Source organism: Stegodyphus dumicola, chromosome 6, assembly GCF_044657685.1.
Source record: "Stegodyphus dumicola isolate Sdum_Otavi_A_Nest chromosome 6, ASM4465768v1".
Lineage (NCBI taxonomy): Eukaryota > Metazoa > Arthropoda > Arachnida > Araneae > Eresidae > Stegodyphus > Stegodyphus dumicola.
Genome location: NC_140773.1, coordinates 24,721,173 through 24,735,870, shown reverse-complemented (window position 1 = coordinate 24,735,870; position 14,698 = coordinate 24,721,173). Strand labels below are relative to the sequence as shown.

The 14,698-nt window shown below is 32.0% G+C and overlaps 1 protein-coding gene across 1 annotated transcript in view; it reads left to right on the top strand.

Annotated features, from left to right (window-relative positions):
- The window catches only part of sowah (ankyrin repeat domain family member sosondowah), a 231,852-nt gene that overhangs the window by 77,879 nt on the left and 139,275 nt on the right, over positions 1–14,698 (top strand). The window lies entirely within an intron of this gene.

Here is a 14,698-nt window from a genome sequence, read left to right as displayed (position 1 = left end):
AAAATTGGAGTCTCGAAATTCAATAAGTTATATGAATGGTGTGTACGAGTGTTCGTAATGCTAGAGTTGATTTCAATGTGCTACATGCCTCATTTTGTTTTAGATGCTGCCTTGGATATTTTTGTGTTTGATCTTGTCGTGTAAAGGTTTTCAAAGCAAGTAGATGTACGTAATTGTGGCTTACATTATTTGCTCTTTTACTATATTTCTTTTAAGGTATTAAACATATGAGTTAAAAATTTTCTTTCAGTAGTAGACAGTAGAGTATTATTTGAATAGGAAAGTCACATATATTTTAAATTTGGTACAAATTCTCGAAATACATGCAAACGTGGAGTTTACTTTCCATATATAAATAAGCTTTAAAAAGTCTTGAGGAATTCTGAAATGGAAGAAAGAAAATAATTAATCGGTGGCATCTGGAATCGATGAATTATTAACTAGGACTGTACTTTTATCGTGATACGGATTTACGCAATTTATTTTTTAAATTTTTGCTATAGATGTTAGATTATTTTTATATTTGAGTGAATAATTTCTTGGTAAATAACATGCACAATAATGCCATTCCAATCTCCTTAAGTTTTGCTAATAAAGTTATTTTTGAATATGGCTATTGCCTACAAAAAGGGATGCCTTCGTGGAGGACTTTTTAAAGTAAATTGCCTCATTCATGTTGTGGAAACCACAAAAACCAGCCATGCAGCCACCCCTTTCGTCTGAGTTCAAACTCGATTAAACTAGCATTATTTTGCAGTCTTAATCCGTTATGGGACAAATTTCACTGAACTGTCGGATTACGAGAAAAAGGCGTGCCCCTAAGTTGCTTAAATCATTGTATTGCAACGATCCATTAATTAGCCTTATTATTACTTTTATTGCCTTCATTTTCCATGCCGAATAATGCTTCTTTATAAATGTACTGTTTAATGAGGAAAAATCTTTATAGTGTGCGATATGATGCATAACAATTGTGTCCAATTAAATTCATCTCTTGATGTTAAACATCCGTGTAGAATACGCTTCCAAAATTTGATTCCATTCATAAATAGAAATTTCAATTAAAGATGTATAATATTTTTACGAATTTTGTATATATGTAAATAATTTTCGTGAAATAATCGTAGCATCTTTTGTATAATATAAAATGAGAAGTCTGAAGAGATGAAGCTCTGGCGAAAAAATAAGATCACAGGGCAAGTCTATTTAACATTGAGGTAAATAGCTATCCCTTTAAATTGGAGAAATATCGCCAAATTGGCGATTATATATTTTTTTGGGCCAAATTGAATAGCTGTAATTGATCTGTATATATGTAACCGTAACCGACCCTTAGATTTAACTTTAGCCGTATACACCTTTCAGTAATTTCGAGAAATGGAAGGTACTGGAGATTTCTCGACGGCCGGTTGAAAACTGTAGAACACCGGAAAGAGCATCTGCTCAGTGTAGACTTCGGAGTGTTGAGATCTTCGTGCGAGCTTCGCTCTTTAGATGCGCTTTGCATTGCGTTGTGTTTAACGCTGTTAGTAGTTTGAAATGTAACTACTGATTGTACTCTGTGATACCGAAAAGAGTTGTACGGGTATTTTTTTTGTGAAAAGTTTCACAAATGTAAAGTGTTTCTTTTTGGTAAAAATAAATTTTACCAACCTGTCATCATCGGTTGTTTGTGCATTTTGCCTTTACGAATCCGTACCAACGGAACAATATAATTTTTCTAGTTACGTATAATTTATTTGTATTATTGCTTTGTTCCTGGTATACAACATCTGCCCCTGAAATATTAATGCAAATCTGCGGCCGCTAAATTATGGTACAAATGTCCAGGCCGCTTAAGTTTTGCGAATTTTCATACTAACCTCCTCCCGCGCGACAGCTGTCCGAATTGTGTCTTTTTTTTTTTTTTTTTTTTTTCCTTCTTGAGGTTAAATTATAACCCTAATTATTACTAACCATGTGGTAGCTTGAAAGCATCCTTTAAAGTGTATTCGTATTAAATTTTTTATCAGTATTATTAAAAAATATATTTTAAACCTTTGAAAAATCACGCTCAATGTACTCATCCAGTTGCAATCAGAATCCTAAAGTTGAATCATTCTTTAAAAATTCGGGGATACCAGATTCTATATTCGTGGATCCCTGGACACGTTGCCATTAAGGGGAATGAATTGGCAGATATTGCAGCTAAAACTGCAACCACAATGTACAATCTTCAGATTCCACTAGCAGACATCAAAGGGTTTGTCAAAAGCAAAATCCTCAGCAAATGGCAGAAGCAATGGGATGACAAAGTATATAACAAGCTGAGAAATGTAAAACCCACCATTGGATACTGGTCATGTATGGCTAATAGAAAGGAAGATGTCCTCTTGACTCGACTGAGAATTGGCCATTGTCGCCTGACCCATGAGTATCTTCTGAAGGGAGAAGAGAATCCCAGCTGCCCAAACTGCAATGCAGATCTGACAGTCCATCATATCTTGGTGGAATGCCAGAGTTTTAATTATTTTCGCCAAAAACATTTTAATTGTTCAGAACTGGACTTAGGAAATTTAATTGGAAAAGCACATCATCGTAATTTGTTTCCGTTTTTAAAAGATATTGGCTTTTATAATAGACTTTAACCTGTTTTTTTAAAAGATATCAGCTCTTATCATAGACTGTAATCTGTCTCTTACCTAAGCTGGAAGTTTTTACAAATGACTAATTGCATTGTTACCATTTGTCTGGCGCAGATAACCTTGACAGGTTTTGTGCCAAATTACAATAATCCAATCCAATCCTATATTTTAAACCTTCTTAGTGGTAACTGTATTATTTACAAAACATGTCCCTTTTATCGGACGGTTTCATTATTATACATATTATTTATCAGTAAAGTATGTTCGTGTTATTTTTGGCAACAAGATTATTAAAAAAAATCACTGTCAGATACTTTTCATGTAGAAAATGTTGGAAGCCGACGCTAAATAAAATTCGTGTATTTTTTCAAATTTTTCATCCTGCAAGATATTGTGCCAAAAACCTAATATGGTTGTGTCTTTTTTAAAAGTACGTTATAATTTGTTGAAATATTAATTTGCTTCAAGAAATCTAAAAATGCATAAATACTAACGAAATGTTATGTTTGCTTTGCATACTAGCTTGTATGAAGTTTGCCATTCCTACTAGCTTGTGTGAAAAAAGCCAATATTACAGGGGTAATGAAATTTGTTTGTTATTTATCTTTGTTTGTTTAACTTTTTGCCCAATAAAGGAATTTTTCATGCTATATTAAAATATATATATAACAAAAAAAAGAGCTGTGTTCTTTTTATTTCTAAATTACTTTTTTAAAAAGTATTATTCTGAGAAATGGTTGAAAAGTGGATTTGATCGACTTAGGCCTTAATAACGCTCTTTGTCTTTTCACTTCTATATCATTGGTTATAATTGTTTAAATTACTCGTGCAAGATGTAACTGCCGTAAAGAAAATAACCTTTTACACTTATATGTCTTCAATGACAACCTTCGATTTATATTACATTGCAAATGGAAAGAAAGCTAAAAACTTACTTAATTGTTGTGCTGCCATAATTAAGTTGGGATGAGTCTACCATATTTTTGATGAATACTAATAATCTTCGATAAATTTATCGAGAGATATTTAATGTAAAATTCTGGAAATCATAGTTTGAATCTTTCCTTTAAAAGAACGTAAATTTAAGTGCACAGGGGAATTTTACAAGTAGCATTAAGGGGCCTCATACACCTTAAACCCCCTATGATCTTCGAATATGTAACTGTTGCAAGAATTGGGATATTTTGTTTATTTTAAAAGCAGTTACTTCCAACGTTTTACAGCTGACTACATAATATAGCTGCTTTGGAAACTAGTAACCAAAACGTTTGTGTTGCCAAAAATATTTTTGAAATTTAATCCGCTTTGTGACAAAATTGTTTCTTCATGTTTCCAACTTGCGCGCATGATATTTTAAGAATGGATAATGGTATATACTTGAAATTGGATGGAATTCTTTATATGAGCACTATTTTCTAACTAAACCAAAAATTTGATGACTATTTTAATATTATAAAATTTTATGCACGAAAACATTACAGTTATTTTTTTAATAAAATTCATTTCATAAACTCAACTCCGAATAAAATAAAAATTTAACATGAAATTCTTAGAATTTTTGCTTCACAGTAGTTTCCAAGTTTTATAAAAGTTGTATATTAAATATGGAATTAAATTATGCAACAGAATGTTTTAAACTGTGCGCGCAAGGTGGAAATATGACGAAAACTTTTGTCACAAAGCGGATTAAATTATAAAAATATTTGTGGCAATACAAACTTTCTGATTCCTATTTCAGAAAGCAACTATAATATGCTGTTAGCTAGAAAAAGTTGGAAGTAATTGCTTTTAAAATAAATAAGTTATCCCAACAACAGTCACATAGTCGAAGATCTTATGGGTTTTAAGGTATATGAGTTCCCTTAAAAATTTGGTAACACTTCAGTGGAGTTCTAACTTCTTTTGTGTCTCTTCAATTCAAGAGTTTAAGTCTATTGTTATTGTTGAGACTGATACATACTGACTGCATATTACTTATTCCTTAACAGGAACTTATAGTACTATTTAAATTGTGTTATCTTGACTCTTTATGAGGTGAACCCTATATATGGAGGTAACTTTGCTTTTGACGTGTTCTTTATCTATGAATTTCATTGGGGTCATAAGAGTAATCGAAGTGCGTTGCGTGTTAAATCTGTCCACTGACCCGTTACAAGGTGAGATCTTGGGCAAGCTATTCGATCTGAGTTTTCGCCGAGATATCCGGGGGCATATCATCCGACACCCTATAGTGAGGTGTTTGTTGGAACAAGATGTCAAGTACCATCCTATGTGACAATCTCATAAGTATGATCTTTGGTTAGCCGTCAAGCGTGAGACATTCTCGAGGTCAGAATACATAAGTGGCTCATGAAACGGTAGCCGACATTCGATACACTGTTTTTGAAAGATGAGGAAAAACGGAATGATAAAAAAGCTTTGTTATCTTCTACACATCAATGTGTTTTTGAAATTGTAATCTGACAATCGATAATTCTTACTTTCTTTGATTTATGAATTTAACCAAGTCGCCGTAATAATCTGGAAAAGTTTACAAAGTTTATCTTGTATGTCAAGACGAATTTGAACGTGCGTTTTTAGTCGTTCCTGTCGCATATTCACCCAGTTATATTAAACGTTAAAATGTCAAATCTTAAAATTCTTTTTATATTCAATTTATATGTTGTATTATATTTTTAATTAAAAAATACTGTGTGTTACACTTAAAAAAAATTAAGATTATAAGTATGACAGAGTAGTATTTCAGACCAATTAGTACAAAGTTATTCAAATTTCATGAAAGCTTTTGTCACGGATTAAAATTAGATCAATGAAAAGCATTTTAAATCATTATTTTGTTTTGTTTTATTACTTGCAGAATTTTGATTAAAAAATCATTTCCAAATACTTTTAAAGCCCACCAGCGGCCGAACGGTAAAGTCGCTGAATATTGGTAGTTCGGTCCGAGGTTCGAATCCTGCGAACGGGCTGGCTGCATGGGCGTTTTCGTGGCTTTCCCCATGTGTAACGTGTATACGAGCCAAAGAATCTCTAAGGAGAAGAATGAAAGCTTCCATAGACACAGTGTAAACCTGTTTCGCCTCTGCGCCGCTGTACCGAAGAGCCACGGCTATGCAGTGAAGCACCAGCGCAGGGTGAAATTTAAACAGCGCAGTTCGAGGAGATAGTAAATTTTTTACTTTGAAATAACTCAAAATGTTTTATTTTCATACATTTCTGGAGTTTTATGAGCAAAATATGTTAGTTGGAATTTTAGGGCGAATTATAGAAATCCTGTCCAATTTTTACTTTCAATTTAAACAGCGAGCCGTACGAAGACAAAATTTAAATGAAATAAATTTCTTAATTCTTTTCTTCTGTAAACTTAAAAAGGGGGGAAAACACATGCCATACAAAACGTAATAAATTTTTATGGATCCATAGTTAAAATTTTACAGTGAAATTTTAAAAGCAAAATTTGCAATAACTAACTGAAACAGAAAAAAATATTTAAAGACAATTAAAGGCACCCCTAAATAAACTGAAAACACTGAAATACATTATAATTATCCGACAACAACTTTAAAAACAAATTACCATGAAAACGTTTAGACAATTATTTGGAATGACCATTGTGAAAACCAAGAGCAAAGTTTTCACCCAATAGCCAAAACCATTTCACTTACAGCATTACATTTAAAAAGTCTTTAAAAGAATTTCACATAGCTAAAACCAAGTACCTCTGACTACAACAACAAAGAACGTTTTCGAACAACGTGGTAAAAGATTGCTAACATGGCCGACGGCATGCTGCATTCTTTGATGCTGCTTTGTTGCCTCCTGATGTTATTTCGCACATGCGCAGTGAGGTACGGAGGGTGGATAGCTTTGGAATGGTTTGCCCCTTTAAAGTAAGCTTCAGGGATATACATAATGTGTCTCTTCGGTCTGACGGAGCCACATTTGCCCCGGGGAACCTTTACTTCTTCTCCTTAGAGATTCTTTGTACGAGCCAGTTTCCCTTCGAAAGTCCTCCACGAAGGCATCCCTCCCCTTCGGAAGATAACCCTAGTGTGCTTTGCCATAATTAAATAAACCAACCAAATACTTTTAATATCATTCCGCTGTGTTTTAACCGACATTTCCAAACGAATGCTGACACTAATTATGAATTATGTCACCTTCCTTTTAAAGTGGCTAATTCTGCATCTAGTTTTACCTCCAGTGAATATAAATCTTCCTCTAGAACCTAAATTGCTTGTCAGCATAAAATATGTCCATATTTCTGAGTTCAAATATCCTATTCCTCAGTCAGTACCACATAAATATAGCAATTTGCAGATCTGGAACCACTCGATCTAAAATTTTTCGCACAATAAACTATAATTCTTAATATTTCTGTTTTCGTTATCAGAAGAACAAAAGAAAATATCCAAATATAGCAGTGTTCAACAAGTATTTAAAAATTTTTCTTTCATAGAAGAAGCACTTAAATTCGACCGAATTTCAGTAATACTGAGGGGAAAAATACTCATCTTAAAATTACTAACAGCGTTAACTTTAATGATATCAATTTATTTCTAATCAAAAAGAAAAAGATATTGACGAAATTCTTTCAGTATATGTATATAATTAAAGACATAAAGTTAGAAATTTAGAACTAGTATTTCACAAAGACTGAAAATTGAAATTCATAATTAATAAATTTCAAATAATTGCAACAAAGAATTTAAAAATATTAAAACCAAAACATTTCAAACAAGCAAAACTCCTTTCAGTTCTTTTAATAAAATAGAATTCTCTTTTTTTTTAAAGGCTTTCTAATTGTTCTAATTAGAAATTATTTTGTTTTTTCTTTGCTTTGGGAAAGAGCAAGAATTTTCGGGTGAACTATTGTAATTAAAATACATTGAAATGGTTCATCGGCTAATTTTGGATATAGAAAAGCAAGGGTTTTTGTCGAAGAGAGATTTCAATTGATTTTAATGTTCCTGCCCCCCTGATGAAGTAGCATTGAAGTTGATTGAATTCCTCTTCTGTTTTTGTTAATTTTTCTTTAAATTTCATTAATTTTTTGAAAGGGTTTTTTTTTGTTTGAAATGTTGTGGTTTTAACATTTTAAAATTCTTTGTTGCAATTATTTGAAATTTATTAATTATGAATTTAAATTTTTGGTTTTTGTGAAATATTGGTTCTAAATTTCTTACTTTATGTCTTTAATGATAATTTTTCTACAGCTTAGTGCGCGAAAATACTAGGCATGTTTATATTTGGTTTTAAAAAAATTTTTTTGTAGCTTATCTAAATTCTTAATTGATCAAATCATTATTATGGACGAAAAGGCATATTGTGATGAGGTTTCTTAAAAAAAGACTCATACTCTTATATCAGTAAAGATCCATCAGCTCATGACCTCTCTAAAATCAAATATACTGTTGTACTGTTAAATCATCTCATATTCTCCCAACTCATTAAAAGCTGACTGATGGCCGAGTCACAATTGAACACTGGTACTTGTGCTCGACTGGTTACATACGCCTTTCCATATATAACTGCGTAACATTTACGCAAGCTAGATTCTCCGTTAGGAAGTCCTTCTCAAAGACATCCTTCCCTTTAGGTAGATAGCTCTCGTTTAGCTTTTCTATATCCAATCCTAACTTAATAAATCGCTAATTCTATCTATTTGCAAGTAGTAAGATGCTTTATTCCTTTCCAAAAACTCACAGAGCTAATATTCCATTGCTTCTGATTTAAGATTTCTGAAAGAATTGTCAAATTGCTTCTTGAATATAAAATACAATATTTTGGATTATAGTTTGCATTATACAGTAAATATATATTGCCTTATGAAAGATAATTTATTTACTCGAATTATTCGGATAGGTTGTGATTCTACTTAGCCGCATAACTGGAGAACTACTGTAACCAAGTTGTCGTCGGGGGATTGCTCGGGCAGGCTGCACCGTAACTTGAACCGTCGTGTATATCTGATAATTATATTTACGTGGAATAATTAAATTTAAATGTGAGCAAGTTTCCTTTAATCTTAAACGATGACGCTTAAGGGCAGCCTAGTAAAGCAGCCCTTAAGTGCAATTATTATTAAAAATATTTAAAGACAATTATTAATTTTTTTTAATTAAGTTTTTGCCGTATTAATTAAGTTTTTGCCGTATTTGAATCGTTGCTTATAATCGGAACTGTCTTTTTAAACTTTACTTACCTTTCAAACTTTATTTAACCTAAACTTTCGTATGAAATATGTAATTGAATAATTCCTTTTTATAAATGGTGATAAATAATCACTTATTTTAAATGGTTCTGTTTATCCTCTTATTCGCATAGCTTGTATTAGCTGCATTTGTGTTAGAATTTGACACTTAAGAATTTCATTCGGACTGGAAACGACTGCAAATATGGGTAAGCATTTTGGCTTACATGGTTTCGGCAAACCACAAGAATATGAATATTTTTTCCTCCTGCTTATTCTTAAAACTGTAATAGGAAGATTAATCTTCTCTCTACATGCTATAATTTGCCTTTTAGTTTTTCAAATTACTTTGTTTGTTAAGATTTGTATCAAACAGGAATTATTTTTATGTAAAATGATATGCTACCAAAATTCAATGCTGCCAGAAATACTATCGCAGAATGCAATAATTAAGGTTCACTTAAGTTTTCAAATTATGAAATCGGTTCTGTGACATTTGTTGTTTTACTGCTTTCTTGAAGATTTGTTGAAGTTTGTATTGATTTAAGTTTTGGGGGAAGATGGATTGCTAAAACCGTCTTTCTCGATCGTTTTCAGATTCTCTTCCTTCCATGGTATTGGAAAATGAGCTTTACCTTTCGTTTGCTTTGCTTTTTAATGATCTATGGCCATCAAGGCCTAATGGTGTTGTCTTTGAGTTGCTCTCTTTAACGACCCACTGATCTCGGAGCGAGGATTTGTGCCTGTGTTTACCCCGTCGAGTGTCCTCCACGTCGACGAACGTTTCCTGATTTTCTTCCTCGGAAGGATTCGAGTGCAGATAGTCCCCCTCCCGAAAACGAGCGTTAATGGTTCCCGCGTCGCCAAGAGTAAATAAAAACCCAGCGTCTGGGTCAAACCATCAGCCATAAAAACGCCTTTAACTGCAACATTTAAACTTCCCTTTTAAACTCTATTGCTTTTTATCTATCTTATGCCGTCTTCTGGAGAATCTGCTTTTGAGGGAAAAATGCGAAGCGTAGTGCTATTTCGTATCCAAATACGAGAGACCATAAAAGTACCTCTGTCATTTTTAAGATGTCATAAGAATTATCTGAAATTTCCTTGATATCTGTACTATTTCCTCGGAGCGAAATGTGATTTAGGCACATATTACCTGTTTTTATTTGTCTGGTTGATATACTCATGTGGATGCGAGATATGCTTAAAAGGAGGAAGGATTGGTTAGGTTGTGTGCATGTGCTAGCATTTTAAAGTAAATGCAACAGATACTGATCCTAGTAGTGCACTTTGCCCTCTTTTAAAAGTGGTTAAAGATATACAGTGAAGCTTCTCTGGGTTTTTGTTTTTATATAAAATGCAACGGCATTAGTAACTGTTGCAAATGGCATTCATTTGGAATGACCGGTAAACATGTATTTCTGCATGTCCAAGCATGTTCAGCTCTGAACCAGTGAGCGATGCCAACACATAAAGCTTTTATGAATGTTTTCATGTTCTACTATTTAAAAACATTTTTATATGGCTGTCTTTTTTGTCTTGAAAGGAAGAAATATCATATGAAATAATTATTTAGAATTTTGCCATTACTTTTAAATATGAAAACAAAATTGTATATTGGTAATTAGATTAAACACGCTGATAAAATCAGGTAAATAGTAGGTTGAAATAGTGAATAGAACTTTACGAATGAAAGGTTTTACTTAGGTCACCAAGTATCATTCACTTACCTTGCATTAATTTATACTAATTGTTGCTCCAAATACCATATATAAGGTGTCTCAAACTTGGCATATTCTTTAAAACAGGAGATCTCACTAGTTAAAAAGTTATAAACATACATAGTTTTCTTCTTCGGGTTTAATAATGTAGAAATCAGTGAGAAAGGACTTTGGGGACTGTCTTTCTTCGAAGGAACTATTTTTACAGTTGGCTCTTAGCTAGAAACGTTGCAGATGATTACTCCTGAGAGACTTATGGGTTCTACCTTCATTTTATTTGGTTTTGCTTATATGTTGGGGGATGGTTCTTCATTTGCATCACAGATATGAATTTAACTTTAATAATGTTAATTATTGTTACGAATTTTGTACATAGATAGATGATTTTAGTGCAGTTATATGTGAAGTTTCGTATTTTGCTACGTAATGTAACACGAAAACTCTGAAGAGGTGGGCTATGGCGTAAAAGTAAAAATTCAAGGATAAGTCCATTTAACATTGAGTAAATTGGTGTCTCGGTAATTTAGCGAGATATCACCAAGCTGACAATGGCTTCGGCGACTTATTTTGTTTTGTCACCAAATTTGGTGAAAAATCGCCAAAAGCCGCCAGGTCTGGCGACCATTTGGTGACATTTAGATCCTGTTCCTGTATCACCGTATGTAATTGAATAGGTATTGTAATTGAATAAATGTAATTGATCACTATATTAACTGCAACCGTAATTCGACCCTCATATTGCTTTCCAGTTATTTCGAGAAGCAGAAAGGACTAGACATATCTCGGCGGCCGGTTGTAACTATATAAGGCCAGAGAGAGAGCATCTGCAGTCAGTTAGTGTTGTTGCAAGTAAGTTGTTAGTTCAGCTAGAACGGAGTTGTCTCTGAGTTGGCTTTCTCTTTAGATGGGCTTTGCGTTACGTTGTGTGTAACGTTTTTAGTAGTTTGAAATGCAATTACTGATTGTATTCTGTGATACCATGAACGCATGTACGAGTATTTCTGTGGAAAATTCCAGAACTTGGAACAGTTTCATTTAATAAAAATAAATTTTATTAATTTATCATCGAACTTGTATGCATTCAATCTGTTACGAACCTATACGCACGCAACGTTATTTCATTGTATTTTGGTAGTAAATGCCTAAAATTATTCATTTATTCAGACTTAATTTGATAACTCGTCTGTCATGTTTGGTAAAGGACATTGTATACTTACGTATTATCGCAACCACTTTGGCGCAGTTTAGCGAATTTTACGGAGGAAAATGAGCAATTATTTTTATTATAAATTTTATATATTACATGCATACACATCATCACATACATAGTCTACGTTTCAACTATGTATTTGTTCCAAAAGACAATCAGTAAACCTATTTACAAGTAGGTTTTAGATTTTTTTTGGGGGGGGGGCATTTTGTAGGCCATCGTTTTGAGATAGAATTGGAAGCATTGTTCTTTTAAAGATTTTGCAGGAAAATAATATATTCCTTCAAATATATCACCTCTCTTCTTCTATTACAGGAAAACCCTACAAGCACAAATTTAAAAATTGAGTTTAAGATACAAAATAATCATTATCTGTCTATATAAATCGTTAGAATTTGGAATACAACAAAAGGAACACATACGAAAATGGCGGCGTTGGAAACTGAGTATTTGTCATGCTGTGGATACTAGAGTTTAATGTATTCTGAAGCATTTGTGGATTTTTACTAAGGTGGTTGCGAAATTACGTAATTACCGGAAATTGCTCAATTTGGCCACAGAAAATCTCGGGGAATTAAGTGTAAAATTTCAGTGCGGACCGTGTATTAGATTAAGAAGAAAGAACTCTGACAGTTATCACGGTATTTTTGAGAAATAGGAGTGTATCAGATTGCCGCAGCTATTGAAATTACTGTGTTACGAGACAGTAAAAATTGGAAGGAAAGTACCAAATATGGTTTTGCAACCAAAATTCGAAAGAGAATTTTCTGAAAACAATTAAATACCAGTAGTTTCTTTCCTTATGCTATTCAGTATTATATTTCTGCATTGAAGAATAATTTACTTCGGTCTTGTCTGCACCACTTGAGACGAGTGTTTCTCTGAGAAGGGTTGGGTAAACTTAAGTTATTGACTTTTCTTTCATGAAAACTGACTGTCTTGTTGAATCTTCTTTAAATTGTTTGTCTCTGTGATGAGATGTCCTAAATGACAGCTGCTGAGTGAGTTGTTTTGCTATTGATTGTTGTGTATTATGGCGAGCAGGAAGAGCCGAAGAATATGTTTTCTTAGCTTGTTGAATCTTATGAACATCCTTAAACCAGCCTTTTTGTTTATTGTTATAGATTCTTAACCTGTTTGTTCAGAATGCAGTTTTCTTAGAAGCATTCAGCAACTAATTGGCTGTTTCAGTTTGAGATATATGCTGCCAACTCTTGTCCATTTAATGAGCATTCTGAACGATGTATAGGAAAGCTATTATTCGACATATTGTCGGATTTTAAGTTTTGCATTGTTCAATAACAGAGAGCAAGCAGTGTTACATGTTAACGTGCTTTATCGTTGGCTATTGTTATGTTTGCATTTTAGTGCTTCAGGGTCAACTTAGAGCAATTATAATTTAATGTCAAACTGAGAAATACGTATTCCTCCCCCTCCCGTTCAGAAAAATTAGATTCAGCTTTATTTGGTTAGTTAATATTTTAATTCTTTTTTTTTTTTTTTTTTTCATTTCAGTTTGAACGCTAATGTGATGGAAAAGTGTGCGATATTCATTTGCTTTGTTTTATAGTTTTCATTAAATGTGGTGCAAACTCTTTTAGTTCTTTTCGCCCGGCAGCAACACAATAAATAATATTTAATAAATTTAATTTTAAATAATATGATTATTCTCAATGTAAGTAATTAAAGTAAAATTTTTATTTTAATTAATAATAATTTTAATATCCATGGGCGCAAATAATAATATTTAATAATTTAAATATCTTTGGGCAAAAAGTTCGAGTAAAAAAAGGGGAAAAAAGATATCCAGCATTATTTTATTTATTTATTTATTTATTTGTGATTATTGGACATCAGTAACGGCTGCATTGCGCAAATAATAATATTTAATAATTTAAATACTTGTATCTTTGGGCAAAAAGTTCGAGTAAAAAAAGGGAAAAAAAGATATCCAGCATTATTTTATTTATTTATTTATTTATTTGTTTGTGATTATTGGACATCATTAACGGCTTCTGTTTCTGTTATTTATTTATATGAAATTATTTATATAAATATTTTAATAAATAATAATAATATATGAAATTATTTATATGAATATATAATTTATATGAATATGTAAATAATTTCATATAAATGTATATGAAATTTATATGAATTTAGTTATATGAAAAAAAATTCTCAGCCAAAAAAATAAATAAATAAATAAAATAAAATAAATAAATAAAATAAAAAAATACAATATTTAAAGGGGTTGTTCTTGCTTTGTAATATGATCATTGGTTTGTTTCGTGTAGAAGCTTCACTGGTTTGAAATATAATAGATTAAAGTTTATGATGTGCTTTTAATATTTTGAAATTTTGTCGTAATTCGCACAAAATATTCATTTCGTGGGCATGATATGAATAGGGTTGCCAAGCAGCTTTTCTGTTAGCAAGTTAGGAATTGCATATCAGCAAATTTCAAGCAAATTAATTTAAACTAAAGGCATAGTTCATCTACACTCTTTCTCCTTTAAGAAAGAATAGTTTGCATTTGAAGAAGTGAGTCTATGTTGTTTGTCTCTCGAAATGTGTTCGGCATTTTTATTCAACAGTTGAACAAACATAACAGTTGAATTTTCTTGATTATCAAAATTTCAAGATGGCGTTCAATTTTTTTTTTTTCATGCACTGTAAATTTTACTGTTTTTAGTGTTTTATATCTTACCAGTAATTTTAGTAAAAACATAAACGTTTAGTAAAAAGTTTTAAAGTGTATACATTCTAAAACGTTTTTAATAATGTATAGAAAATACAGGAAGTGAATTAAAAGAATTCAGCTGATTTACTTTACAGGATGCTTGCTCTGTTCGCATATATCTTCACGTGCTGTGGTGTTAATTGTTGGTTGTTTATCAAAGAATATTTTGTGTGTACAGAAGCAGACGTTTTAATTTTAGATTAAATT